General features: G+C 41.9%; 1 protein-coding gene across 5 annotated transcripts in view; it reads right to left on the reverse strand.

Moving 5' to 3' along the window:
- Nucleotides 1–27244, reverse strand: part of FAM168A (family with sequence similarity 168 member A) — a 218205-nt gene that overhangs the window by 162593 nt on the left and 28368 nt on the right. For 2 of the 5 annotated variants that reach the window (XM_054829249.1, XM_054829268.1), the window contains exon 2: nucleotides 525–617. The exons of 2 other annotated variants lie outside the window; for them this stretch is intronic. The gene's annotated coding sequence lies outside the window, so the exon portion shown is untranslated. Of the gene's footprint in view, nucleotides 1–524; nucleotides 675–27244 lie in introns of all 5 variants that reach the window. One more of the 5 variants, XM_054829259.1, reaches the window with a different exon arrangement.

The raw sequence follows: 27244 nt of genomic DNA on the forward strand, positions 1-27244 counted from the left end.
ACACTTCTGCTAACCCAGTGATTTTGACCCAGCTAGCGAACACAAGCAGTACTTTTTGCCTTCTTTTTAATATAAACCAAAAATAAATTATTTATTAAGAAGATATTAAGACTAATAAACACTAAAAAACCCACCTAACTCTCACAATTCTTTATAGGAGCAGCACATACCTACTGTGTGTTCTACTCCAGTCTGCTGATTACTTTAGGTTTAACAACTTTATAAATCAACACAATAAAATACGCTAGACTTACAGTGTTGCTGGAGCTTCAGCTTATGCATTTCTTGACCCAGAAATCACTTGCTTATTTTAAAAATGTAATGCGATTCTGTACCAAAGTTCATTTAATATAAAAAAGGGTCCAGCCCATACCAAACACCAACACTTTTTAATCAACACATGCAATCTCCGCGGCATCCAAAGCTTTTCTATCTGCGGATGGTGTAGGAAAAAAATATCTTTGGAGGAGTATCTAAACTCAAGCGCTACAATTGAAGGGCAGACATAAAACATGAATTGATACCTCTTGGATACGAGCTTCCTTTGGATGGAGACAACCCGGAGAGCAGTCTGCCTTTGGCTGCAGGGCAGTGAGTCTTCACAGCATTCCACAACTCTGCAGCAGCAACCAACAGAGAGAAAGAGAGAGACCCGTGAGGCTCCGCGGGCAAACCTGTCGGACAGAAAACACGGCTCTTTCCAGCAAAGAGTGGTCTTTATCTCCACCGGAGCAAAAGGAGGAGTGGGTACATGTAGAAATGCAGTCAAAAAAGGAGGAGCGATGGGGATACAGGATAAGAGGAGGGGAGGGATGGGATACGGGAGCTGTCTACGAGACCAGCAGCTGCAAAAAAGACAGCATGATGTGACCGGTCTGCCACTCACGTTTCCTACCTCCTGCCGTTAAACAAATAGATACGCATATTTATTGCGCCTCTCTTACAAATAAGTATCTCCGTTTGCCTTCCCCTAAACATATCAAGGACGCATTTTTCCATCACCAAAGATAAAGGAAGAAAGACAGCAGAAATTCAACATTTGCATCTTCAAATCAAGACACGAAACCTTTCCGCAGCTAAACGCTACAGCTCAATGACTTTGGGTGGAATACTCACAAGGCACGTCTTGCACAAAGTCTACATCAACTACGCTTTGCCTACGCTCTGCTGAAAAATTGCGTAGAAACTAGAAACAAACAGGAACAGGAGCGGATGAAATCAGAACTAGGATCTTCTCGGCTTTCAAAAGGAAAAAAACAAAGTTCAAGCTTTCATGTAAATCCTTGTTAACCAGCTATTGGTCAGGATTTGGGACTGAAGAGGCCAAAGAAAGTTTTACACGTTACTCCTACACCCTCCCTTCCCAGCTGACACAAAAGCTCAGAGAACTGAAAACCAAATACCTCAAAATAAAGTACAGCACACAAAGAGCTCTCAAGCAGCTCCACATGCTTTATGCATTATACAGAGGAACAGAAAACCTACTGTTCACAAACCAGGACCAGTGCTCCTTATAACAGTTGTTTATTTTAATCAACCCAGTACCAAAAGGTTTACATTAAAGATTTTTTCATTGCTTCTAACCACTGATCCAGTATTAGTTTACATTCATTCAAAAAACACTCTCAGGGAGAAAACAGGACACAGAAAACGTCGAATCCAGTAAAACAACCAAGAGATTCTTTGGGAGTACCGATCCATCCCACCTTTCCCTGTAGCATTACACCAAGAGGCCCTTCAAGCCCAGCAAAGTAAACAGCGTGCAAGGGGAAATGAGCAGAAAATCAAAGATAAATATTCATTTTTACTGAAGTTCCCAGAATCACCTACTACAGGAAACCTCCACCATGCCATCTGAGATAGCATCCTTGGAGAGAAGTCAAAAACCACCCTGGTGATGCTCAAACGTCCAGATAATCCCAACACTGCTGCACACCCAGGGAAATGGCTCAGTAAATATTTCCACCTGTTGTACGGACGCTCGACTTCTGTATTTCCACCTTATAATAAGCAGATTCATTGCTTGGAGGTTAATTCCGTTTTAGGCATTTTGACTTGCCTTTAGAGTCTTCCAGTTCAGAGAAATAACAACTCAAAAATATATAAGCAAATATCTCTAGGAGAGAAAGGAAGGCGTAAGTGAATTCCAGCAGAAACGACGACTTGACAAATCTCATCACATCAAGCTCTGCAGTGGCAAATTAGTCTTTTCCTTGAGCACATTCTGTACTCAGAGTAGCCTCAGTGCTTCGGGAGGTACCAAATATAACACAGCCCCGTTTTAACTTCCTTCCAGGAATACACATAGCCATTTATCAAGAAGACGTGGGCTGCAGTTTCAGTTCCAACAGCTTCAGTAACATTTTGTAAAATTAAACAAATGACTCCTTTTGTGGCGAGAAAGGAGTAGAAAATAATCTGGGTCCAAGCAAATGGGGGAGAAAACCACTTCCCCCAAGTCTTCCTCCACCCTTTAGCAATTTTATGAAAAGCACGCCTGGCCAGCTACACCAGGCTCAGCATCAACCACGGCATCAACGATCCTTCTTTCCACTGCTTTTACACCTCAAATCTCGATGCCTTTGCCATTACCATTTCATTTAGCAGAGCCAATTTGATAGCTAAATTTGCTTCAAGTCCAAGTTTTGGAACATTTTTCTATCTGTATGCTAGTATGGCCAAGGAAGTCAATAAGCTCTGCTTAGCAAATACTAAATGTTCCCCATACGTGTCCAACACCGCTCCGTGTGCCGAATACATGAGTGTTTCCAGGCACCACCTCAATTTAGCAGGAGGACAGTATTGCAGCAACCTTTAATGCCGGGGGATTATCAGAAAGTTCACCTTTTTGTTCGTCTCTAGCTGCTGAAGAGAGAGAGAGAAGTACTGTACCCACCTCCCATTAACCTTGTCGGTGGGATCTTTCTTTAGCTGCAACAGCATCAATACCTTCTTGTATTGTGCTGCCACGCAGACACTCAGTAGAATTACCCTTTTTGGGTTTTTTTTTTTTTTAGTCCTTTTTCTGTTTTTTTCTTGACCAGAAGTCAAAACGATTAGGTTCATAATAACTGGATGCTGCTACTGCAGAGAGAAGCTGTGATGAGCTGCACAGAGATGGAGGTAATCCAACTGCCTACACACACACATCACTGCCCGCAGTCACCATTCAAAAACCAGTCCTAAACGGGCAGAATTTAAGAGAAATCATTCAAAACGAGTACTAACACAAAAGAAATCTAGTTTCACGTGGATCTTTTGCTTCACTTGAGTATGTGAGAAGGTGCAAGACATAAATGTAATTGAAGCTGTGTCAGATTTCTCACCATACTCTCTTGCTTTGTGCTGTACCCTGATCTCCTACCCCTCTTCAGCTGAAGTCCCGGATTGCCGCGTTCTCTAACCACAGCGATGCCATACACACGCAAAATTTAGACATATTTGCAGAAACACGGTTAGTCCCACTCAAGGCCTTCGAGTAGAAGTACAAAGACATGCATTAGAGAATGAGAAAAACAAAATAAATTTTCAAGAGGGAGAACATTGGAAAAATTTAGGGAAATTAGCACAACATTGGGAAGTTCTGCTGGCACAACCATGTTCATCAAGAGTGTGATCTCAGATTAACCCCGCGATGCCATCAAAGCCCCCCCGTTCAGTGTGCTGGTGCAGCTCTACCAGCAAACCTTGCTCCTCAAACCAGTGGGAGAGGAGCAGCAGCTGGAGAAACCTCAGCCTCTTGCAGAATGCTGAATAAATCTGCAGAAGTGGCCTCCATGCAGGACAGGAGCAGGTAGAAAGGGAAGAGAAAAGCTTGCCTCTGTTGACTAACAACCAAAAAAAAAGCAAGCAGAGGGAATAAACTCATTTCAGTGCTGAAGACCAGCAGGCATACAACATATCTAGGGAGGATATTTAAATTGTAATGCTGCATTTTTTAATTACCCATCTAAAAATGCTGGGCAACGTCTTAGAAGTCCTTCAGTACACACCTGAAGAAACTATGTGCCACTCCCTGAAGAGCTAGCTGGAGCTTTCACATGAAGCATTTAGAGATCAAAAGGAGCAGTTATCCAGCACACAAGTCCCTATCAAGTAAATACTATTACTGCTTTCTTGGGGAAGAGCATTAGGGAAGAAGAGGGCTCTCCTCATCAGTGTTAATATTCCTTTTTCCCTGGTTGTCTTTAGGTCTAATCCAGGCTTATTGCTCCACCTATTAAAAGAACCAAGAAAGAAAAGGGACCGGGGAGCAAAGACTTGAAGAATACAGAAAAAAACCAACTCTGTCTTTCCCGAGAAAGGCAGGTTTCCTTTTCCCACTCCTGCCACCCTGGCGACCACTTGCAGGCTCGGTTTCAGGGCTGACGGAGGTATCGCCATCATCCCTTGTTACCCTGGGGAGCCAAATGCTGACCTCACACCGGCAAGCTCAGGCAAAGCAAACACCGCTGGAAAGAAGGTACTTGGATGCCTTATCGAGTTTGGGAGGTGCTTGTTTCTTGGTGGTGAGGGGTTTGTGCTGTTTGGGGTTTTTCAAAGATAAAGGATGTTGCTAAACCTTCTCTCTTCAGTTCTCACAGATTTTTCACCTCCTTTGCTTGTACACCACATTTTTGCAACCGCAAGTGGAAAGACATCTCGGTTGAGAGTCGAGACACTTCCAGCTCCAGCTTACTGCTTTCAACTTCCTACCAACCCTTGTCAACTCCTTTTCTAGAGCCAAAGTTGTCCCAACTTGCTGTATAAATTCATTAATTAACATAGAATACATTTTGCACAAGTTTCCCATTAACTTCTAATTTCCTAATTATTAGATTATGTGCTCTAGCTATTACAGCAATTTACCTCTATCAAGTTGAGCAAAGAAACCTAAGAAGTCCTCCCTCCCCTCCTATTTTCTTCTTGGTGTGAAAAAAATTCAAATCCCTTAGCATTTCCTTATAAGATTACTGCAGGTACTTAGTAAGAAAACTTGTTCCCTATTATTTTCATCAAGTACATGTGGTATTTCAAGTGGGGAAACAATATTTTTCATTTTAATTCTATCCTCTTCTCCTATGACCATTATTTAATTTGCTGATTTTGTTTTAGTACCTATACCATTATGATGATCTTACTACAATTATTCTTCTCTAAGTCTCCTTTTCTATACATTACTTTTGTTCTTCTTTCTAGCAAATTGGACTCAGGTGGTAGGAGTTGGGTACACGGATTATAAAATAAGAATTACTTAGAACACAGTGATTAAAAAACCTGCCTTGGTAGACTGCAGATTGTTTGATAAAATAGTGTTAGCGTAATTCATTTAAAAATATATTTCACAACTAATCAAATGAAGATAAAAGCATTCACTGGCACACTGGAGAGTAAAAATACAGCGTTCTCCACTGAGAAAATAACTTTATTCAGTTGGACAGCACTGCAAAACTTCCCTCATGAGCCAATTTTCCATCTCAGAAACCTTCTGTACCGCTCGAGTCCCTCCAATTGCATGGCCATCCATCACAACATTCAGCGAGACTGGGATTTTTGAAGGAAAAGAAAAACATTAGGAGCTAAAAATCTAACTGGACAAGGTCTAATGATGCTTGACTGGAGCCAGGCACCTCAGCACCCGCCTTCCTTTAAGTCCTATTCCACAATTCCACAATACCCTCTGTTTAACCGTCTGAGTATCCAAACCCAGCAAAATGGAACGTGATCTTTGGGGCTCCAATAAATAAAATTAAATAGACTGAGATTAGAGAATAAATGTCCCTTGGGGCAGCAGAGAGGGCTGACACTGAGCTGGCGTAGCCTTGTACATCAGGCTTGTCCTTACATCAAACACATTTCCAATTCCAGCAGGAAAAATTCTTCAAAGATCACAAAAGTAGATGTTGAAGTTAATTACCTCCCGTTTTCATCAATTTTTCAAAACCGGTTCTTAAAGTATTGATTCTGGATTAGTTATTCTCTCTTGTGCAATTTATATATTCTAAGACACTTAGAGGTTCAAAATCACAAATGGCTTTGTAAGAAAACAATTTAATTATCTAAGATTAATGTTAATTGAAGGAAACAATTTGCTGCACTACTGACAATACTCAACCTTCAAAAGGAAACATAGGAAAGTTTCAGTATTAAAAAAAATATATGCAGCCATTGTCTTAAAAATAGAAGCAAACCTTACAGCAATAGCAACCTCGTTGGACCTTTACCTCTATTAAAAAAAAAATATATATGAGAAAAACATTCTAACACAAGCCTTCACAGCATTACAAAAGAGGGATTAATTAGAACAAGGCAGACAATCCACTTGGCCATTAGGAAAAGCATTGACAGTGCTTCATTCTGAGAGTTAATTCACACACCTTTACTCACACAGTGAATATAATTAAAGCACTAGAACTTAAAGGCAATAATAAAGGGTGTGGTATTGAGATGGGAGCAAGGAGATACCATAGAGAGGATACCAGAGACATTTGTCATAGAGCCTAATGCATTTAGTATCTAAATTAAGGAAAAATAGGGCAAAATGTCAATGAATATACACAGATTATCCAGAATGGAGCTGAGTTCAGTTCTTCTCAGGGCACATTTAAAAAACCCCAAAAACAAACCCTGAGAAACCAGAGGTACTGGCAAAAAAAATACCAGATGAGATCCACCTGGAGGAACTGGAAGCCAAAACATCTGTGAAAATACCTAGCAGGAAATAAAGGCATGGAAAGAAATCATTTTGGAAAGTAGAAAACATGGCAGGAAACCGCAGGGACATTACTGGCTGGAAGCGCCTTCCCGTCTTTCCTCCCCTCAAAAATTGCCAGTTGCCTTTGTACCAACATGACTTCTACAGAGCTGTACAGTGAACCAGATCAGTGAACTGATTGGGGTTAAAAATAACCTTTTTTGCTGTTCACTGATCTGGTTCACCATATGGTCCCTCAGAGAGTTGTACCAGCACAGTTAAGAGAGCCCAGCAATAGGAACAGGCAGAAGAGGAGGAATGAAGCTCCCAAGAAAAATGCGTCACCCTGAAGACAGAAAACACAAGATGCAGCCGAGAGAATTTGCCCCGAGCAAAAAGGACAGCACAAGCAGAAATTCACCCCTGGTCTCCCCAAATGCCACAGCACGTTGGTGGTGCTTGAGAGAGAAAGACTACCAGGACTACTTGCATCTCCTGAGCTTGCTCCTGCCAAGAGCTGAGCGAGCAAAGACCCATTCCTGACACTTGTCCTGTCCAGTTGGTGGAAGCAGGTTGGGGATCACCAGCAATGACTTTGGCCAATCTGGAGGGAAGAGAGAGTTTTTGGAGTACGAGGGTGAAAAGCACGCATGCTTTGCTAGCAATGTCACAGGCATCCATGAAAATTCAACGTCAAGACACACAACTACAACATCTCAAGGCATGCAACAAGTTTCTAAAATGAAAGGGTTCTGTAAACCCAGAGTATTAAACATCACGCAGAGCAACCTTTTTTTTTTTTTTTTTTTTTACACATACAGGATAGACATGTGAAATAGAGATGTAAGAAAAGTGCGGAAGTCATTAAAACTGGCAAATTTGGGCATCGTCCTTCCTCCAGGAACATCCTGTTGTCTTGGCTTGCAAGAAAGACAAGTGACTAATGTCGGTAGTCATCTGCCGAGTATCACCCTGGCCACACCTCCCTTTTACATCATTTCTTCCGCTATATTGTTAGAATCGCTTTCCTGCTTGAAGGATGCAGTAGCAAGGCTAGAAGGGCAGAGTGAGATTAGGAAAAGCAGCAAATCCCATCCGCGTTTTTACTTACTCATCACTTACTGATTAAAAAAGTCTAATCCACTGGAAAACTGGTGGGGTTGCTTTTAGAGCCAAAGATTGGTAAAAGGACAACTGCTACCTGCTATCAGTGGCATTTTGCCTGTGCGGTTTAGGTCAGGATTCCAGCGTCGGGGAGGATTCAGGTGCAGAGCTGGGAGCCGACACAGCGGCAGGATGGGTGGACTCAGGATATTTAAATCAGCCACTCTAATCTGAACTCACATCAGCAGAAAAGAGAGGCTTGAACAAACAGAATGAGATCTGATTTTCTTTTATATTTACACCTATTTTAAAAAGACTAATTCTTACAAGGCCAGTCTTTCAAACATGCCAGTTTACACAGAAATATATGTGCAATATAGGTGCTATATACCACATCTGCTACATTTTGTAATCCAGAAAACTACACACTGGAGACAAATGCACTCGTTCTTGATTTTTCACTTTATTATGTTTAGAATAGAAAATGGCATTAGGTTCTAGTCTAGTTTATTAATCTACTTCAATTTATACAGTCCGTCTTCAAAGAGGGTTTCTCTTAAATCTCCAAACTCTATCAGAATAATTAGGCTCAATACACGCCTAGTAGCAGAGTTTGGGGAGACAGGTATTATACCTGCAATAGAGGACTAAATTAGGGACCAATAAAATAAGCCAAGGACACAGAAGTCCCCAGGACCAGACAGGACAAACCTGAGGATGCTGAGGAAGGTGGCCAATATCAGTGCAAGAGGCCTTTTGATATCAAATTTGAAGGAAGATGACAATCACACCCCGATTGCCTCTGGCATGGGGATGACCAGCTCCGTGCACGATGAGAGCACAGTGGGTGGCACTTACCTCGACTTTAGCAAAGTTTTCCACATGGTCTCCCACCATTATATCCTTGTAATCTACCCATTCCCTTCATAGCTCCTTAATTTGGCTACAACATGCATGGAAAATCAGCTAGCCTTTAAGACCGAAAAGTTGGTTGTCCATGGCTCAAAGTCCAGCCGGTGGCTGGTTGCGTGCGGCATCCCTCAGGGTTGATGGTGGGACCAATACTTTTTAACAGCTTTCTCAACAGCTTTGTAGGGTAGAAAACAGTTTTTTTAAGTTCACAACACATATCAAACTAAGAACAAACTAGAGGAATTGTTAACATTCGGAGGGATCTTGTAATGCTGGAGAAATGGATTAACAGGAATCTCATGGAGGTTCAGCAAAGGCAATTGCAGGGTCCCTCACGTGGGATGGAGTAACCCCATGGAAGAGCATGTGGTGAGGAGCAGCACTGCAGGAAAGGACCTGGGCTCCTGGCAGACAAGAACTGGCCTGTGAGTCAGCATGCCCTTGCAACAGTGAAGGCCAACCACATGCTGGGTTTTACGGCATGGGAAGTTATTATTCCCCTTGGTTTGGTACTTTTGAAGCTTCATCTGAAATACTAGCTCTTGGAAACCAGTAGTACTGGGATCCCCAATACAAGAGAGAGTCCAACAGAAGGCCATCGAGATGGTCAGGTGGCCAGAGCACATGAGGAAAGGCTGCAGGAGGTGGGTTTGTTCAGCTTGGAGAAGAGAAGGCTTTAGGGGTCCTCCTTGGTACCTGCAAGTGCCTGCAAAGCCAGACTCTTAGAGGTGCACAGTGAGGCAACAGGGACAAGTAGCAGGAAGGAGAATTCCAGCTGGGTGTAAGGTACAAACAAGTTCATACTGGGGGTTAAGCAGCAGTGAAAGGGGTGCCCAGAGAGGACATGCAATCTCCATCCTTGGAATCTCCTGATCTAACAACCTGATCTAGTGAAAGATGTCCTTGCCCATGGCATGGGGGTTGGACTAGATGATCTTTGAAGGTCCTTTCCAAGCCAAACCATTCTATGACTGGGTTTTAGAATCTGGTTTTCACTAATGCTCCTTTAATGTAGCCAAAGGATGTTGGATGAAGTCTTCCAACGGAGGCTTGTCTCTTAGGAGAAAAGCAGATGTTTCCAGGAAAGACAGACACACTTTCCAAAATAAGACATTTATTTGTCAAGTAGAATACTCTGTTTAGGGACAGTGAGATAAAACAATAGAGCAAGACCTGCACACCCCTCTCTCACAACTTCTGATGGTTTTATCCATACTTTGTGCTGTCCTGTAAAGTCAACTAAGGGCTTGCAGTCAAGCTCCAAAACAAAATTACAGGTTACAAATAGACCTTGATCTCTTCATGATGTTTTGCTAATATAGCTACACAAGGCAGAGGTGTGATCTTTTCTCCACTGTCCTCATGACAACAAAATCAATTTGCAGTGTATTGTATTGACAGAGAGACTTCTTGCTGTAGTTATTTCCATTTGAAAAAACAGCTAAGCTACATTGATGAAATCATTGGTTTACCACTATAAGCTGTCTTGACCAAAGGATTTTGCTAGGAACTCTTTTGTCTCTAGAAACTACAACCAGTTCTGCTGTCCCGTACGTCTTGGGAGAAGGAGTTCTGGTCAAAAAAGTGATTCACGAAAGTGATTTTTTTCATTTTTTTTTAACTCATCCACAAAGTTTCCTAAAGCGACAATTGACTACTTATCGGATCTTTTGTCTTCCGTTAAAGCATACACACGTTGACATATCCGAGCAGCATCCCTGCACTGAACTATACTTAATCAAGTAATTAATTGAGCTATTCATACAGATTAGGTAGCAATAAAAATAATCTCAAGGTGGGTAACTGCTTTTCCATGAAGGTGTTTCAAAAGTTCTTTTTCAAGGACTTTCATTACTTATCTTTTCAAGAACATCGTCACTTTTAAATAAGCTTAAAAGCAAATAAAAATGAGTTAAATCAACATTCCTTTCACTAGGGTCTATTAAGCGCTTGTTTAAAGCAGTCTCAATCTCTCCTTCCTTTGCAAGTCATTAGCAATTTCTGTCACCACAGACTTAATTTTTTTTTTTCTTGATTCCTTTTGCCACACAGAGACACACAGATCTTACAGTAGCAATGCCAGTGAAAAAGCTAGTCAAAATTTAGAGCAATATCCACCAGTTCTTAAAGAGATTGTAGGGGACACCCTCCCCACTCCAGTACTTCACCTTCTTGAATACTACAGATGGATAAAAAAAATTCTTGTTAATATTAGAGTAAAATTAAAAGCTTTCTTCTAGCCCTGTAATAGCTTTTGCAAAGGACTTTAATCATTTACTGTTCCACCACTGGCTGATCACACCAAAGACCGTGCCTAATAGCTCTCTAACCCTTACCCCACACATTTCACTTCTTGCAATCAGGTCAGGTCACTGAGCAGGCCAGAAATTATCCGTTATTCACTATTTAGTAACTACAGAGTGTGGAGTTTCCCCATTTTCAGTAAGGCCATTTCCTAAGTTTCTAGTGTGTCATGGTATTCTTGAACTTCCGCACCAATGCTAAAAAACATGTGTACTCATTCAAAATTACTCCCAGCAGTTGCTCTTGGCAGCTCTGCCATGCCATCACCTCTACTCCAATTGTTCTCCCCTGTCCTACCCTAAACCCACACCTTCCACCTGCTCCTCTGGTTTTTGCCATGCTGACTCCTACTTTGAAGACTACTCTTCCTTGCACAATAAACCCCAGACTTTCCTCCAAACAATTCCTACAAATATATCTTTTAGCCATTCTCGTTTCCACTCTCACATTTTCTTCTCATTATATTATCCTCTTCCATTTAAAATGCAACTTCCCCAGGAAAGGGCAGATTTTGTGCAAAGTGCATATCGAAATTAAGCAACATATGATGGATTTTTTTTTTCCTCTGCGTTGACTACAGTAAGAAATATTCCAAAGCAATAGCATGCAATGGCCAGCACCAAAGCTTAGCATCTTCTGCTCAAGCGTCCTTGATGTACCCTCTCTCAGAGAAGCTATAATTCATCTTCAAACAGCCCTGGAAATGTGCCTGGAGACCATATTCTGAGCCAAGCCTATTACCCTGCCCCTAGCTATCTAATTAAGATACCTACACAGCGTCATCTTCACAGTACCTGACCACAAAAAAAAAAAAAAATCCAAAGTATTTTTCTTTGTAACATTTCTGCAAGAGAGAACGGTAGCAGTGCCCCTCTTGTACAGATAAGAAATAAACCATATTACATAGACTACAGCCTAATCCCTGAAAGATATTTAGGAGCTCAACTCCCACTGAACCAATGAAGTTAAATTCCTAAATTCCTCTGCAGATCTGGGCAACAGAAAAGTACAATATTCTCCTTCAGCTGGGTGTTCCACATTCAATTTTTGTTGCGCATTCTGGAGAGCCTCCAAACGTGCCAAAGCCTCCAAACATGCCACAACCTCCAAACCTTTGCTTCCAAAATTTCTTCGCTCTCGCTGTCATTGCGGCAGTTTCAGTTTATGTCGTTTGGTAGGGGTGAAAGGTTCAGCCATTTTATGCTTTCAGCAATCATAACATAACTCCATTTTATTTCATGCACTGCAACTAGAGTTTTGCCCTTAGTTTGGCAGCTTTTTATACCATGTAATAACAATTAACTCCCTTTGGCATAATTTATATGAATCATTGATTTAATACAGATAGCTAGGAAAAAAAAAAAGAAGACCTATTAAGTCATCTAAATGACCCTACCATCACTGCTGGATTGTTCCCGGCAGCACATTTTCTGTGCTTGTTTTAAATGTGCTTGCCACAGCATAAGTACAAAAATTGTCTGCAAAGCAGAGACATGTTTCACTAACATATGCTTTAAGTCAACACGGTGTTGGAAATCTTCAATTTATGACTAAATGTTGCACTGTACTTTTATTCCTCCAAATAGACTTTAACGTTTCTTGAGGGAGTGAAAAAGGGCTATTTCTATTTCACTGTGCAGCAAAAATGTGTAGCAAATACTTCCCTGATGATTTTCAAGTTGAATCCAAGGCTTGCGTGTCCAACGAACTAGGACTTGAAACACAGTGGTGCAAATCTCTGAGAAGATATGGATGCACTACAAGCAGATGCCCAGTTCTAGAAGTACAAATAATACAGGTATTTTCAGGATTTTTTTTTTTTTTTGGTGGGGTTTTTTTGATGGCTTCTTTTGATCTTTCTAAGAAAAGAAGGTGAGACTTTCTTCATGGAAGTCCAACAGGCTGGTTATGGGAAAAGCAGAACTAGAAAAAGTCACAGTCTTACTCCCAGCTTCAAGGTAAGAACAATACTGGAACTATTCCTGGCAGATGTGCTACCTCATCTAAATCTAATGGGGATTCCCATGTTTCCTCAGGCAATAGTTGAGGGTTTAGGGTTGCTTTTCCTCCCCTGCCAGGTGTAACCTAAATCAAACTTGTGTCTGTTGCCTCTTATCACTACACCCTTCTGAGAAGCATGCACCATCTTCCCTGTAACCTCCCCTTTGGGTAAATGAAGATAATGGCAGTAATAAAGTTCCTCCTGCATCTTCTCCAGAAGGAGCAGACCCAGCTCAACACCTCTACTAACATCACCCACTCCAGCTCGCAACCATCTCGGAGGCTTCTCCAGCATTTCACTGCCCTCATTGTGTCAGGGAGCCTCTTGCACAGGATTATTCCATCCCAGGTGAAAGACTCCTCTGCTGACCATTATGGATTTCCCTCAGTCCTGTTCTCCACCTTGTTAAAGTCCTTCTGAATGGGAAGCCCTGTCCACAATCACAACAAGCACTACTTCCAATTCAGCTCCATCCATTAATTTACAAAAGGTGTATCCTATCCCATCTACCAAGCTGTTGAGAAAGATGTTAAAACATGGTGGTCCCACTATTAATCCTCAGGGAGGCCGCACATAACCAGCCCTCTGGTTACAACAACCCACTGACCTTGCAACCAGTTTTCCACCCATCTCGTAGTCCACCACTCACTGGTATGGCTACAAGGATGTAGAAAACCTCGCTAAATCTAAGTAAATTACATCATCTGCTCTCTCAGAGAGCAGAGCCGGTCATCCCCCTATCAGAGGCAATCAAGGAACTACCACGAGTACTATGGCAAGAAAAGAGATGCTTGCAACAAGCGCCCCTGCACGAATGCAAATTAAATATGCTCCGTGCTTTATTTGAAGTTAGCAGTGCCGGCAGAGCATTACTGTTTTGCTGCAACCTGAGGGGGAGAGAGAGAGATTTGTGGAAGAAGTGATAAAACAAAGCTAAGCAAAATCATTTCATAGTCCACTTTAAGAGCCCCCCATGTGTGCTTCCTTGACCTACTAAAAGCCTACTGTAATAAAAAGCCAACCATACAAATGTACAAGTCCCTCCCATGGAAGCCATTAGCTTCTGAACAGTACAGAAAAAGTGAAAAATAAAGATCAGCGTTTCCAGGAGAGAAAAAAAGAAAAAGAAATGTCATGAACTTGTGAGAATTAAAAGTCCTTAATTTCACTTTATATCTCACAACACGTGCTCCGAGCAGACTTAACGTCCCTTCAAACCAGACAGAAAGGCTTTTTGGCTTCCGCATTTTCTATCAACCTTTGCTGTTCTGGCACCGTAGTATCTTCCGTGGTTTGTCTTTGGGTTTAATTCAGACAAACACAAAGTACCTCTCACTCTAGCACACAGAGCAGAAAGTCAAGGGGAAGAAAGTCACGCACAAAACTGCCATTGTTGGTCCACCAAAGCTGATTCCTGAAAAAAACCCACAAGTTAAATCTAATGCCTTTTACACGGTTGCAGAAAATTGCATCCAGTGCATTGAGATGTTCAACTGGGAAAGAAAACAAAAAAAAAAAAGAATATAAACAGTCGAGAACAGCCACGTGGATGGAGATATAAAAGAAAGGATAGGAAAAGTAAAGACAGCAGGAAAACAGAAGCCATACAGATCCTGCGTTTGCCTGTTAAAGCAAGAAAAGGCCTCCTGAAAAGTATATTAAAAAATATCAGAAGCTAGAAAAATATTAATGTTATTGTGTCATGAAAAAGGACAAATGAGGCACAGCTCTTTCCAGATGTCAAGCACCCTCCATTTTTAACTTATAAAGGAACAATGAGATTTTGTATTAATTCTGATGTATTTCTCAGATAATATGAATAACGTATAAAAAGAACAGTCCCATATGCATTGGGTGATGGTGTTTAAATACACACATCCACACATATGTAAAATAACATTTCAGCAGAATATGGCTGGTATCATCTTCAGGCAACAACCCAAAGAGGAGCCCCAGCACCAAGTGAAACTCCTGGAACAAACCATCGGTGACAGTCTTTATCCTCCCTGAACTCTTCACACAACAGCTCCGTGGCTGGGTCAAAAAAAGGGCATCGCCTTATAAAAATTTAAAGTGTCTGCATTCTTATTGACTGCACAGGGAAGGTAAATTGCAAGCTATTCTGAGAGCTGGAAAGTCAGAGTCTCCTGACTTTGTGAAGTCCAAGTAGTACTCAGAAAGAGACTGTTTGCCCCTCAGCTAGTGGAAGGAAAATGATCCCGTGTAATAACACCAGAAGTGACAGGACTACAGAAAACGGCCTCAAGTTTTGCCAGGAGAGGTTTAGATTGGATATGAGGAAAAATGTCTTCACCGCAAGGGTTGTCAGTCACTGGAACAGGCTGCCCAGGGAAGTGGTGGAGTCCCCATCCCTGGAGGGATTTAAAAGATGTTTAGATGTGGTGCTTGGGAACATGGTTTAGTGGTGGCCTTGGCAGTGCTGGGTTAGCAGTTGAACTTGATGATTTTAAGGGTCTTTTCCAACCTAAATGATTCTGTGATTTAACATGGCAAAAAGTCTGCTTGTAGCCTTGAGCGCTGAAGTCTCAAAGTAGCACAAGTCTGGAATAGCAACTGGTTTTCCTTCTTTCTCTACAACAGCAATGTCTTGTGCTCTTGAAACATTTGGTGCCTTGAGCTTCAGACAGTTTCTGCCTGTGGTCTGAAGTTGCCACAGGATGCCAAGCTGAGTCTTTGGCTCCTTTGTGATACAAGGATACAAAAGGAAAAGACCAGGTAAACTCAATAGCATCACAAGGAGCATTTGTGGTAGCCTGTGTCTTGAAGGAAAGGGAGCCAGATTCCACAACTTGCATTTACCCCTCTTCTTTTTTATTGGGATCCTTTTCTTGTAGCTAACAGAAGGACACCAGTCTTTCTTCAGCTGATCTGAGCTCAGCTCTAACCATAGGCAGTGTTTCGTGTTTCTACCAATTCAAGTTGAGCTGTAAGACTTTGAAAGCCCAAGGCAACTGTTCTCCTATTTGGACAGAATGCTCCCTTTCTCCATATAAAGGCTTCCAGGTGAAGAACAGTGATTTTGCAGGATCTTGAGAACCACCATGGGAAGAGGACAAGATCAAAAACTAAAAAAATGGGTAAGAACAAGGGGTATGTTAGGAAGACGACAGAGTGAAAATCCTCACTTGGATTTTCCTAGCCTGAGGAGCCGTGTTAAGGAAGGATCACCATCATGAGACCTGGGACAGCTGAATTACCACCAGGATGATGAGTTATCTGGAATAAACCACTGTAGAGTGACATAAGCAACATCGATCTCTTTTCATAGCCAGCAACAACGCGGTCCCTGTACCACTCTGGCAACCTAGGAGTCTTTAGACACGGAAAGAACAGAATATCAAAAGAAGAAAAACGTCAGTGGCTTGGGACAACAAATCCTAGGTATCACTGAATATGTGCAGCAAGGCCATAAGAAATTGGACACAATCCCGTCCTGCACTGCATAATGGGAAGAAAATATTAATGGCCCCAACATTTTGATTGCAAGCCCAGAACAGCATGAACAAAGAGCAACACACACAGAGAAAGTGTCCCTGAATGTCGGTGATTCGTAAGCATCACCATCTGCCTACCTGTTCATGGGTCTCAGAAGTGCTTCTGCTGGACATCCAACACACACACGATCACCCAACTACGCACAAACATCTCATACAGATCCATGTCAGCATCTACCCATTGCCTTCCTTGGCATCCTCAGAGCATTAACACCACCGGACTGACAGCTCCTTGGATGTCAAATTCTGTTATAGGTTATCAAATCGCTTTCATTTTATCCTTAATATGATTACCGCCACATGTCCTGCTGCACGTTTTTATTTCTTTCCCAAAAGAAAACAAGAAGCAAAAGGTCACAGTACATTACAGTCACTAACCTGTTTACACAGTTGGTGACCCTGAGAGAAAGAAATAGTTGGTCTCCTGAATATAAATCATTGCCCCTGCCATGATTACGACCGTTGCCATATCATGATGTGCAAAAATTAGCTCTAGAAAGTATCTGTACTATAAATTTTATCACTGAAAAAACCCTCAATCCTTAAAAACCTCTCTACTCATCTACAATAAGGAGGAACACAGAGAGGAAAAACTTGTATGAGTAATAGAAGAGATGTTTAGTGCTACAGATAATGCATCAAAATTTATCCTCCAACCTTTTACACAACCCAAAAATGAGTAATTATGTGCCAGGAGATATCATCTACTCCACAAATCAAGTCACTGAAACTACAGACTAAAAATGGTTTTTAAAAAAGTCAATTTATTAGAGATTACTGCGCAGACAGACATATGAGTGCTCTTGTGTACTTGCTGCATTAACAACCTCTCAAAAGCCACAGGAAAAGAAAAATCAATACTGTATATTTTTTCTCACATCAATTTATCTACTGCTGAAAAAAAACCCCTATCTTCTATGTATGTTATGCGTACCATATTCAAGGTTTCCTTCAAGCAGGGAAAATAAACAAGCTTTTGCTAGTTTTAACCAACTAAACCCTGCCTTGCTGAACTTGGATTTTGCTTTTGATAAAACCTGAAATAAAACTTTAAAAAAAATCAGAGCAGTCTCAGGGAAGTTGGCATCGGTACACAGAGCCTTTTGTTACTGATCCTGTGGTACTGGCACAAATCTGGAGCCCATCAGCAGTGAACTGTCCACTAAATATTTCATGATTCTGGATTTCAGACATTTCCCAGGACAGGATCTATCAGTAGAGATTGTACAAACTGGCATGACAGTTGCTAAATAAAATGCTAAATAAAGCACTCACAGATTCCCTACCCAGGAACAAAATATATATATATACACACACACACACCCTAAAAGTACTTTTTTTCCCTACAGAATTTCACTGTATAAAGTCTTTCAGACTGGTACTTTCACAGGAATCAAAATAAATCCCACCATGGCATTCCCTGTCGAGCACACTAATCTTGCTTCCTTCATTTTCTCTTTCCAGGTCATCAGTTTACTCCTCTGCGCCAGGAGCTCCCCGCAGACTGCGGGAGGGCATCTTAAAGAACTCTTTGCAGTCGTAGCATTTTACCACCCCATTACAAAAGCCTTAAGAGCCCTTTAAAACATTTCTGCACATCTGCCAGATCCCAAACAGAGGCAAAGTCCTCTCCAAAACTAGTGCCACAGCTTTTATTCTCCAGGTTGGTTATGATTTCCAAAGACGCTGCTTTCCCATAGTTGGTGGAACCAGGAATGCATGCCCACAAAGTCTGCCTGGGGCTGGAAGCAGGAGAATGTGGTCTTCACCAGAGAAGTTGGATGGTGTGGAACAAAGCAGCAGAGAAGACAAAAGGACTCAAGCTGGGAAGCTCTACCAGACTCCACCGACCTCTCTGCTCAAGCACCGTGGTTGACATTGAGATGATGTCTCATAGTCCTCTCCCAGTAATGCTTGCTCGCTTGGATCACACTCAACTTGAACAGCCAACAGGACTAATGCTGCCCAAAGCCAGGCTCATTAAGTCAAAGCGGCTTTGTGCAACAGAAGGAATGACTCGTGCCACAAACAGGTTTCCACCATTGCTGCCTTGCTGGGCTTCACCTTCACGATTGCTCTAAGCTGATCTAAGCTCCAAGTAACATGGTCATAAAACATTTCCTAAGTAGCAGTGATCCACAAATGTTCATGCTAGCACAAGGAGAGGTGGGAACAGAGCAGGAGAAGACATGTCTTTCTGGTGGAAGCCCACCTAGTGACACAGGACAGGCCACTCTTTGAGCCAGGGAACTATTGTAACCTGGTTTTCCCATCATTTTTATTCTCTGCCCTGATAGTTGTATCACAGGTCACCTACCAGTGAGACAACGAGTTCTCCTCCACCTCTCTTGCTCCCCTGCTTTGCAAGATCCCCCTCCCATGCCCCATTGCCAGTGCCTGCATCAGGCGGTCAAAAAGAGCTCAAAAGCCTGCCCTTCCCCAAATGTCACCAGCCACCAAACGTCAAAACCTGGAGCAGAACTTATTTTTTAATCAAAATTTGGTTGAAGTTGACCCGTGCACTCAAAATCTGTGAGGAAGCGGCAGACTAACAGATGTCACTGCTGCATAAGCCTCGTTTCTTTAGGAAGCCGGGCTAAAAATGGAACCAGTGATCACCACCATCATCTATGTTTAGACCCAATATTCTAAACAATTCCTTCCTTTGCAGTTCGGGTTTTTTTTTTTTCCCCCTGAAACTATCTTTGGCAGAAGAATTAAACAGCTGCCACCAAGAGTAGGAATTGAGTTAAAAGACGAAAAAATGCAGTGCTGGTAGCAAAGGACACACACCAGCTGGATGCCTTCCAGGTCACTGCAGCCCATCAGTCTCTTGACGAGGACAACCCAGCAGATCTTAGCATCACAAAGTTTGCTTCTTTTTCCCCATGGATGCAAAACCAATAACTCCTGTATAGGTAATCATTTCACACTATAAGCTATACGATTCATTCTTAAAAAGGTTTGCCAATCAGATTATTACGTTCAAGCTAAAGAAAAAAAAAAAAACATACAGAAAGACTTTTCAGGGGGAAAGAATTCCACTTGAGATTTTACTTGTCTTCCTGTGCAAATTACAGTGCTTTTGCAAACAAAATTAATTTATTGCAAGTCTGTACATGGTCACCCTTACATACATGTATTTTATGGAGAACAGAGAGAAAGGATGAGGTGGAATAAAACTATGACATAGTTAAACCACTCTCCCAAAAAAGTATTTTTAAATAAAATCCCTGTGTGTTGCCACGGACCGTAGTTCCCTCTTCCATTTTGAAAGACAGACAAACTTCAGAACACTGAGCCACAGAGTGCAGGGACAACATCCCTCAGATGTGCTCCCACGCGGGGACCGGGATACAGGCTGCTCAGGACTGGCATCAAGACATGACGTGCAGATACAGAGACAAGGGAAGGGCAACTCTGTATGCTGTTAAGCATAAAATGTTGTTTTCTTAGGTGTCTGACCAGGAGACCCAAGCTCAAGATTTTTTCAACTGAAATATAACCAAATACACGTATCATAAAAAAACAATTATCCAAAAAAGCCATGTTGTTGTATATTAAAGGTTTATTTCCCTTCATTATACCAGCATATCAGTTCCATTGAGATACAAAACCTGCTTCCAAGAACCCTCTGCTGCTTTCACAAATGTTCATTCTGTGTATCCTAATTTTCAGTTGTTTTCCCTGTCACATTCAATACATCTCATGTTCATAAATTATAGACTTGCCTGATGTTCCTAACATTACCCAAGAGTCTGCAGTCATGCAGGAACCCAGCAGAGGCCGGAGAGGTCCAAATACAGGATGCCGAGACTTTTTTAAGATGCTAAGAATACACATTGGGACATTTTTAAGATGCTAACAGATTAAGGCACCTAATTCCCCCCCGACTGAGCTGGCCACCATCCTCTCCCTCATTTTCCCTCCAAAATTTAACCCCTAGCAATTTACAGTTGAGGTGCTGTAGAGATGAAGACCTACATGTGTGGTCCCCGGTCCTGCTGGCGTAAGATCATGCCTCACGGTGTATGCTCCAAAATTGTGCCGAACGATTTTACTCCATCGAACCCTACAGATTCCCTCTTTCCCCATGACACGAGAGACATCCCTATTCACTGAAGAGTCACAACCCACGTTTGTTTTGGAAACAAGACAAGATCTGTCATTTCACCAGCACCTCCTCACAACCATAACACTGCGATCGCTGAAGAAATTACTGGCTCGGTGACTTTTTAGTTGGCAGATAAGCAGATACACTTCTCATACGTGACTTCCTTCCAAACCCTCACGTTAATTTTAGTATTATTTTAGAGATGGCTACTGATACAACTGTAATTTAGAGCAACAAACATCAAAAACATTCCATTTCTTTCTTCACGCATATGAAAAGCTTGTTAGCTGCACGGCAATTAAAACACGCGTGTGGAGTTAAACATGTTTGGGACAAAGCCACACAGCGCAAGCTTTATAGCTGCCGCGCTGACGAGCTTCTATCCAATTATTCACGTTCTTTTCCCATTGCTAAGAGGCTTTGTTGGCATTGTTTTGGGGGTTTTTAAGTCATCTTGTATATACTTCCCTGGTAGCTCTCTTGGGGGGGAAAAAACCCTATCTTTAAGAGGATTTTAAATTATTGTAATCTGAAGAGCACTATAAACATTTCCCACTATACAGGAAGAACAATCTGTTGTTGTTCGTACATTAATCCTGGCAAGCACTTGAAGGGCAGAAACACAATGGGGTGAAATTGTTACAGATAGCCTCAGGGTTATTCCAATACTTGAACAACGAGAATAACGGGGTGGAATTAAAAACATAGGCCAAAGTGTAGGAAACATGCCTCACGATAAGATCACAGTGCTCAAAAAGAGGAACATAAAACTACTGAAGAGGAGACAGTTGTAGAAATTAAAAAATGAGCCTTGTAGAAGCGTAAGAAGTATTTGCTAGCCCAGAGAGAAAACCATCCATCCTTTTCCACTCAAAAAAAAAATAATAATCAGCAGGCAAATTATCTTTCTTCCACTTGGACAAATAAAATTTCACAAGGTTACTGTAGAGAACAACCCAGAACTGGGAAGATGGAAGAGAGGAGAGATAATCTAATAGGCCTTTTCTATCTAACTTTTATGATTCTTATGAAAAATGACCTGAATAAGTGAAGTTATTTGCCCTTGTCCTCTTTGTTCATATTGAATTTAGTCATAAGGGAAATCCTGCCAAGGATAGTATGTTTTACTCAATTTACTATCCTTTGTGATTGCTCTATAAAATATTAGATACATGACAGAAAAGGTTATGGGGTTTTGGGGTGGGGTTTTTTTTGCCATGGAAAAAGAAGGAACATCTCTAGTACTTGCTAGCAGAAAGAATTAAACCAACAGAAACTGATGAAATTTTCTGTAGAGAATGTTTATCTATTAGTCTATGTTCAGAGGATTATATTAAACCCAAATGCGGTATAATTTAAAAAAAAAAAAGTAAATGAGTATTGAACAAACAGTCTCTTAAAACATTTCAGTTCCAAGTAGGTCACAAACAACACTGGAGTCAGAAGCTCCATCTACCTGGTGCACAGACTTTATAATTGCGAGAAGCCGAGGCTTTTCTTTGAAGGCACAGCATTTTATTAGCCTGCTACCTCTGCACTCTCACTGTTAATCATAGTGTTAGACTGCTACTGTTATTACAACAAAATGCAAGACATAAGAACCTACTCTTTCAGGGCTTGCGGTTGTTGTAGCTGACTGATACCCACACCTATCTTTACGTCATGCCGCAAGTCTCCTTTGCGGAATTCTTCCATGCAGTACATCGCTAGCCCCAACATCTGTGCAGACAAAACCTGGGTCATGCATAGTGCAGACTGCGAACCATAAATAACAGGCAGAGAATTATGGTAAAACCCAGGTGCAACCGGTCACAAGCACCACTGATCAATTCTTTTAGACTCGAACGCACTGAAGTTGTTTTTCTAAAGCTATAAAGGCAAACCGTAATTATGCAGGATCTGTTAAGTCTTGGGAACGCATTCCCTGCACACTCCACTACATGTGCAAGCGGTGTTGTAAGATTCCAGTAAGAGGTTTTGACATTTCTCTCTTCCAATTCAATCCCTACCCCAAAACAAGAGACTGGGAACTAGCAGCTGCACGCTATTGTAATAAGCGGTGTCAAAAATGCCAAGCAAATGAGTAACACATGTCTGTGAAGCAGACCCTTTTCCTGGGCTGACCTCTGAGGCTGAACGGCTGCCCCTTTCCTGACAAAAGCATTGCAAAAAGAAAAACATCCCGACTACCGCTATGTAATTGCGCGGGTAAGATGCTGAGTCCCTTTTGGCATAAAGAATGTACATCGTGTGTTCGGGATAAGATCAGATCCAACCGCAGTAAGCACAGCTCAGCTCCTTAAATACTCCCATTTCTCAAAAGTTTCCTTAAAAGCTGAACGGACTCCCACAGAGCAGGTCTCAGTTTCCTCACACGCAAGCTTTTTTTTTTTTTTTTTTTTTAATGGGAGATTTGCTAAATCACTGCTGCTACAGCATCCCCCATGGATTTGTTCAGGCTGGTTGTGGAATGAATACTGGGAGACAAAGTCAGAGGAGAAGCCCTGACTCACCTACAGGTTTCTGGAGGTTGGATTTTTGTTGTTGAAAAGATGGGTACGGTCCTCTCCAGCTGTGTCAGACATTAGCATCAAAAGGCCTAGAAATTATACACGTTATTCCTTAACCTCTTTCACAGCAAGTTCCTCCTGACCCTTTACATTGGACTAAATTATACACATTTACAAAAACTAATTGTCTAAGACGCATTCCAATTACATGTCTAATTATACTTTTCTAACTGTTGCCTGACTGACTCGGTCTGAAATCAAACCATGCTTTTTTCTTTTATTTCAAATTAAATTGGGCTGAAAAGCTTTCTGAAGTTCTATAAAGTTCAGAAGTAGATAAAACGTCTGAAGACTCAGTTGATAAAAGACAGAAGAGCTTTCCAAGCATACATCAGAAGGACCTGTCAAGATTTAATGAATCTTAGACTCTGCTACCCTCCCTAGGAGGATGCAGGAGGGAGAAGGGTGAAAGCACGTACCCTTCTCCCCTCTCCTCTTCATCCTCCTCCATCTGGGCTTCCTCTCTTAGGGTATGAAATTTGGCTTGGTGGAAAGCACCAGCAGCTGTCTGCCTTCTCCCTGGAAAGAGGGGCCCCACACGGTTCCTCAGTCATCTCAGAATCACTCTCATTTCCTCCCCTTCTTTCCCAACCCTTCTGCAGTTGCCAGCTTCAGACCTTATCCCGCTTCCCACCCACTATTTATCTAGCATCAGGGTCTGCCCTGTCACTCCGCCCTGGTCACAGTGCAAGCCAAAGCTCCCTCCCTGCACTTCTCCTGCTTGAAAGATAGCTCCTGCGAAGTCTCCACTTGTTTCAAACCTGCCAGAAGTAGTTTTCTCTTCTTTTCTGGGACTGCCTTAAAAAGGAAAGGGAGAGCAATTAAACACTGTGAACGTTTATTAGGAATAACAATGGGCTCACCATTGCTTTGTGTCTTTACGTGAATATTGTTTCCAAAATGCTCCATTCCAGGCTTTGGGAGAGCTTTTCAGCCAGTTTCCAGTTACAACTGGATGATTATGTGAGTCATTCCTGATCTTGAAACCCATAAATCCAAGTCAGCCTATTTTATATTTCTGGGTTGGGGGTTTTTTTTGGAGACTCTGAACATCTCTATAAAAAGACTTGCGACTACGTATTAAGGCAATCATTACAATCAAAGATATGTCTGTAAATGGCTTTAAAATTATCTGGACCACTGTGGTAAAAGGACAGTAGTCAATGGTTCAACATCCAGTTGGCGGCCAGGGGTTGATACTTGGGCTAGTGTTGTCCAAAAACTTCATCAATTACTTGAACACCATCACCCCTCCTTCAGCAGATTTGAATACGTGACCAGTAGAGCTTAAAACAAAAGAGACTGAGAAATTTGAGAACTGGGCCAACAGAAGTATTAAAAGTTCAACAAGGAGAAGTATGAAGTTGCACACCTCCAGCAGAATAACCATTACATCAGGACAGGCTGGGTACATACCAGCTCAGTAGCAACCTTGCTGAAGACATTGTGTTTCAGCAGATATCAAGGTGGTGGAGACCCTTGTCCAAGAACGATGTTAAACAAACCAACAAAAACCCAGCAGAGAGCTACCAAGATGATTGAGGCATACAGCACAGGACTTATGAAAACAAGTTGAGGAAGCCAGGCTTGTTTCATCTGGCCAAGAGGAGGCTCAGAAGGATCTAACCGCAGCCTGCAGCTACCTAAAAGAGAGCTACAATGACAGAGCAATAGCATTGTGGGGTGACCTCTGCAGTAGGCCCTTCTCAGGCCCCCCAGAGCATCGTGCCCAACATGCTCAGGATCAGTCTGAGTATCAGATTAACTCCAGAAAGGCAGGAATCCCCTTCCCTCTTCCTCTGCTGCACGAAGTGTGCTCAAGTGAACCTTCAGCAATGCCCCATTGAAGCAGACTTGGCAATTAATACTCTCTTCTTTCTCATCATTTACTTGTGACAGAGTTTAGCCCATCAGGACTGAAAGTGTGTATTTAGTTTACTATTCAGAATTTGCACCATCTAATTTACTGATAATTAGCACAGATGATCTAATATTCCTTTCTGACCTTAATTTCCACAAACCCCATCAAATTAATTATTCTTTTGGACGTCTATCCAGGCTACAAAAGCTCGAGTCATTACATTCCTATCGGGTTCCATGCTGGTGTAAATGAAAGAATCGGATCCTTAAATTCCCGAAGAACTTGTAAGCAGCGTTGCATTAATGGATCTCCTGGAACAACAACGTCTCTGTGAAGAGGAATGTCAACCACTTGTACGGCAGCCTTTGAAGTGCCTCTCCACAGAGGAAACAAGCCATCAGCCTAGACAAATTCACCGGCTGGCTTTTGATGGTTAGATGGATCACACAACAAACAGATCTGTACGCTGCATTTCAAACAGATGCTGAAATTGCTTTCTGCTCCAGAGCTTATACTCCTAGGAATCACTGGTGTCAATAAAGCTGAACGGCACCCGACTATTTTGCCTTCCGTGGTTGCTGTTATCGCTGCTGCGTAAGAAAAATACCTTCTGACAAAGCATGGGGCTTTTATGCAGCCTTGTATTCTTGACCTCGGTCCTACTGCTGTCCCACTCAGCTCTCCGCTCGCACAGCCCGTTATAAAAACTTTAAAGTGGGAACACATGTATTTGGGGATGCAGAATATTTACTGCAAAATCCAAGTGCAAAAAGAGCACTTACACATCTGAGGAGAAAGAATCTTTCATTCGAGTGACCTTGATGTTTATCTTCTACACCAAACAAGCTGAGACAGGTTCACACTCTTATGTACCCTCCAGTTTTCTAGTCTGAAAGCACTGAAGAGATCATCTGCCTAACGATGAGGGAGAAAAGGTTTATTCCACAGGACCTGAGGATCCCAAACAGTTGGATAGCTGTGCCAGGTCCTGGTTCTGCTTACCTACGGGATCTCCTTACACGAGCCCCAGGACAGTACTCCACCCCGGTACCTATCATCTCCCACCTGTATACGTCGTGCAGAATTACAGTGGATGAACTATCGAGCACAGAGATGCCGATAGGAGCTGGACCACTGAACGGTCAGAAGATGGAACTGAGATCTTTCCTTGCCAGTGGGGATGAGGTAGGGCAGAAGGGGGACAGGACCACACAAACACTTTGAAAATCTAATCTACTGTGACCAGAAACCACCCTGACAATTCCTACCTGTTTTGAGAGAGGTCTGTTGTTTTTCTCAGGAATCCATCAAATGGAAAGCAGCTCTATTAACGTAAATGCTTCTGCATCCCACACTGTATTACACTGGATTCCAGTTTCCAAGGAAAGTTTGACATTAGTTACTAGCACACATCATGAAACGTATCATTCTCTGTTTCCTACATAATAAAAAATTAAACAAAGAATCTCAAATTACTAATTAGATGTCCTTGTTTAAATAAGCGTGCACAGAAGCAACAGCCAAAATAAAGGAGTTCTAATTTTAAAACAGAATGGCAACAATTTACAACTAATATATGAAGGGAGTACAAACTTCTTTAGGAAAACAGAAGCACAGAGGAAAAAAAAAGTTTACAATCAAATGTTTGAAATCATCAGAGATCCTTGACTTAAATATAATTAAAATCAGCAATAGAATTAACTTGATTCCAATTAATCTATTGTATTAGCAAATAGGTACACTGCCAGCTTAAGTAATACTTTTCATCCCAGCTTTCCCGGGAAAACTTTGACTGTTTGACTGTACCTATGTGATTCCTTCGCACACTAGGAAAACTCTGGGATGCAACGGGTGAAACGGAGCCGTGCGTCTGCAGTCTCATGCAGACAGCACTATGTTAGTCGTCTCACATTGGCGCGGGTTATTTTCAAGGCTACAACAAATTTCTTTTTTTCTTTAAATACAAACCAAGGAGATTCAATATGAGCTGAAGATTCAGCAACACTCACCCAAGGAAATGCCTGTACATCACAAACCACCCACTTCATTAAACCACAAGTAGTGCATTTACACCCAAGAATGGTACAATCTACAGGCATAAAATAAACACACGGGCCCAGCAAAGCAAGCCTAAAACTCAGAGGAATCTTGGTCTTATTTTCTAACACTTGTTCATGTTAAAGTCAGCA

This window comes from Grus americana, chromosome 1 (assembly GCF_028858705.1).
Source record: "Grus americana isolate bGruAme1 chromosome 1, bGruAme1.mat, whole genome shotgun sequence".
NCBI lineage: Eukaryota > Metazoa > Chordata > Aves > Gruiformes > Gruidae > Grus > Grus americana.